We start from the raw sequence: 4749 nt of genomic DNA on the forward strand, positions 1-4749 counted from the left end.
TATATATATATATATATATATATCTATCTTAAAGTGATTGATATCTATTCATTTATTTATATTAATATATATATATATATATATATATACATGTATGTATTTAATACATATTTATTATTATGTTTGAAATTTAATAGTTGGTTACATGTAATTATTTATCTAGGTAAGGTTAATATATAGTTATATGAAATATTAAAATAGTTGTAGTATATATACTAAATGCATTTTATACATAAGATTAGTAAAAAAGAAAAATGGATAGTTTTTTATATTAGTGAGTTACTAACAATAATAGTTTTATTAATAATGATTATACTAATAATAATAATGATAACTTTATTAAAAATGATAATATTAACAATACTACTTATGGTGTTAATACTAATAATAATCATAATATTGATAATAATACGAAAATGGTAAAATTAATAATTATAAAAATTGTGTATGGGTATAATGATAATATTAATAATAATAATTCTGACAGTAACAATAATTATAGTAGTGATACAAATGACGTCTTCAAAAATAGTACTAATAATAATAATCCTAATATTTATCAAAAGGATAACTTTTTATAAGAATATCACTTTTAATAATAATTATAATAATTTTAATAAATATAGTACTTTTACTTGAATAATAATTTTCATACTAGTTTTGGCAATAATGATATTTATAATAATAATAATAGTTATATAACCAAATGTTGGTTTTACTCATAATAATACAATTAATAATATCCTAAATGATGGTACCAATATTAATAATAATAATTATATTGATAATATTAGTAATAATAATAATACTTATAAAATAAAAATAATAAGAATAATAATAGTGTTAGTACTAATAATATTAGTAGAAGATAATAATTAGTAATATGATGATATACTAATAAGTAATAATAATAGTATAATAATAATAATAATCATAATAACAATAACAATAACAATAACAATAACAACAATAATAATAATGATAATAATAATAATAATAATAATAATAATAATAATAATAATAATAATAATAATAATAATAATAATAATAATAATAATAATAATAATAATAATAATAAGTATAATAACAAGGACTACCTTAGAATCTTTTCATAAAAAGAATACCCCGAACCAGAATCGAACCCGTGACCTCTCGAACACCCGCACACTCACTAAACCATTCGGCTGTTGCCAGTTTTCTGTTTTATACCCCAATTAGTATATATATATAACTCGTAACTTATGTGTTCTTGTTCTATCTTCTATTTCAAATCTTTGGACAACCAGCGAAATCAAATCAGTTATATAATGAATTAGTTTTAGGACATATTACAACTCATAAACACACGTAATTGTTGTTTCAAATTAATATAGCTGTAAAAAAATAAAAACCCAAGAATAATTGCTGTTGTCAGCGACGGTTTTAAAGGAAAAAAAATAAATCGATTTTTGATTTCGGTGATGTTTTAGAAAGATGTTACAACACAAAAGAGACTCTAAATCGTTCAGGTAAACTAAATGATTCATCAATTTGAACTAAAATTTCAAAACAAATTCGAATTTACTCAAGAACAAATCCTTTGACTTTTTAATATTAAACTTTGACTCTGAAATTAAATCACGATAGTAAGAATTGGAGATGGAAACTTTGCAGAAAGTTTTAATGGATGAATCCTAACAAAACTGCGTTTACAGATTTTGAAAAACATTACGAAATTGAATTTTTTGATTATAGAGTTCAAGAACAGATATATCGAGCTGTTTTTAAAGTCTGTGTTTTTATTTTTTTTATTTTTTCTCAGATAATTGCAGTTAAACTCTTATAATGAATATAGATAGTGGAAAATTGAATTATCTCCTCGACAACTTGAGCTGGTTGATCGTTACAGGTCGTACGAATCTTTTTCAGCTGGAGAAGAAGACAGAGAAATAAAATAAGAAAATAAAACAGACAAGGATGGACAGAAAAGAATTAATAAATCAAAAGCAGATGTTGACATGAAACTGAATTGTACCATTTTATTGTAGCTGATATTAATCCACTAGACAATTAAAAAATAACGACTTGGAACTACTGAATCCATAAATCGACTAACATTTTATGAGTTATATTCGTATCAATATATATATATATATATATATATATATATATATATATATATATATATATATATATATATATATATATATATATATATATATATATATAACTGGTTTTATATTTATCTATATATACCTAATTATCCGTATATATATAATCTGTATATATATATGTATCATATATTTGTATATCAGGTTATATCTGTATTAATTTTTTTGTGTATATATATATATATATATATATATATATATCAATTATTGATATATATCGGTTATATTAACTTTTGTAATAATATAAATCTATTTATTAAATCTATTAATATTATAATTTTTTTAATAAGAATACTAGCAATAATAATAATATTAGGATTAATAATAATAATAATAATAATAATAATAATAACTAATAACATTTAAATTATAATTAAATTATAATTTTAATTAATCGTATAGTAATATTTATTTATTTTTTTTATAATCATAACCTTACAATTATACAATAATAATATTATTATTAATATTAATAGTAACACTGAAAGTAATAGTAGTATTACAGCAATCTATGTCTTAATTTTGAAATCAAATATCACATATAATTAATTATGTAACCTTTATATATATATATATATATATATATATATACACACACTGTATATATATAATAAAACTTACAAAATATTTAATATTATACATTTTAATATATATTCATTATACATACAATAATAATTATTTACATAAATCTTATATATTTACATAACTTCATTTTGTTAACAACTTAATTATTTTGTATATTATTTTACATATTTAATTCAGATGATTAAACTGTATTCCATAATTTCAAACCATTAAATATACTTATATTTATATTTATATATACAAGTATATATACATATTTATTTACAAACAATTGTTCGTGAATCGTCGGGAACAGTCGAAGGATAATTGATTGCATAAACATAGTTTCGAAATTTTTGAGACTCAACATTACAGATTTTGCTTATCGTGTCGGAAACATATAAAGATTAAAGTTTAAATTTGGTCAGAAATTCCTGGGTCATCACACATTTCAAAGTTTAAGAATTAAAAACACAGAATATAAGTCACGGTTCCTCTGTTCTTATTCTTTTTTCTCAAACTCTGATTTTGAAAACAATTTCAAAATGTAATAATGTCATTGTGATAGGAATTTCCTATCTAATCTTTCTGCAAGATCTCAGATTTTAATTCTTTATATCAAGCATGAATTTCCGAGTCAAACTTAAAACTGAAAAAGACAAACGAATTGATTAGGGCAAAATTCGAATTCATGTTAGTGTTTTAAGTTAAATTAATGATTCAATTAGTTCATAAAAGAGATTTTAAAACTTTTTCATTCAGTAATTGTGACCTGTAACAGCCTCTAGCTTAAAAATTGATTTTAAGTTCAAAACAGTGTTCTTCGTGTCTGTGATGTTTTTTTTTAATTATTTATGAATCTCTTTTCGTTCTGTTAATATATATAAATCATCACGTTTATTGTTAATTGTTTTCCAAATCTTAAACACTTAAAATAAAACCTGCAAAGTTTGATACATGGTCGATTTATACAATGAAAGGGATGAAGAAACAGAAATAGCTGTTAATAAAATATTAGTGGGATATAAAAACAGAAAAATGGATCTGGCTGAGAGGTTTGCGTGTTCACGGGTATTCGAGAGGTCTCGGGTTCGAGCCTTGGCAGGGTCATTATCTTTTTGGGCCGATTTATCAGGTAGTTTTTCTTAATAATATTATTAATACTATTATTATTAATATTGTTATTATTATTATTTTTATTATTACTATGATTATTATTAATGTTATCAATATTACTGTTATCATTAGTATTATAACATTTATTATTATTATGATAATAGTTAAAAGTATTAAAAACATTATTATTATTATTAGCATTATTGTTATTACTAATATTACCAAGATGTATTATTATTATTATAATTATAATTATTATTATTATTATCACTAGCAAATAATATTATGATGAAAGAAGTAATTAATGTTAGGAAATAAAAAGATGAATAAGATTATGAGTAAGGCCATGAATTTAGTTAAGGTGAATACACCCGAGAAATATAATTATAAGTACGTGTACGATTAAGATAATATAAATATATAGGTGAAGATGATTATAATTAAGTCATGATATCAAAATTCTTATTATTATTATTATTATTATTATTATTATTATTATTATTATTATTATTATTATTATTATTATTATTATTATTATTATTATTATTATTATTATTATTATTATTATTATTATTATTATTATTATTATTATTTTTATCATTACTTATTATTATTATCATTTATTGTTTTTAGTTGTAAACTTGTCATTTTAGTAATATTATTATCATTATGATTATGATTATGATATGATTATTATTATTATTATTATCATTAATATGGACTATATTAATATCATCCTTATTATGATTAAAATAAGTATTAGTACTATCATTATCAATATTTTCATTATTAGGAAAATAAATATTATCATGATTGTTAAAATTGTTATTTTTAGTAAAATTCTTATCAACATTATTATTATTAGTTTTTATTATTATTATTATTATTATTATCATTATTTTCATTTTTATTAACATTA

Source organism: Rutidosis leptorrhynchoides, chromosome 11, assembly GCF_046630445.1.
Source record: "Rutidosis leptorrhynchoides isolate AG116_Rl617_1_P2 chromosome 11, CSIRO_AGI_Rlap_v1, whole genome shotgun sequence".
Classification (NCBI taxonomy): Eukaryota; Viridiplantae; Streptophyta; class Magnoliopsida; order Asterales; family Asteraceae; genus Rutidosis; species Rutidosis leptorrhynchoides.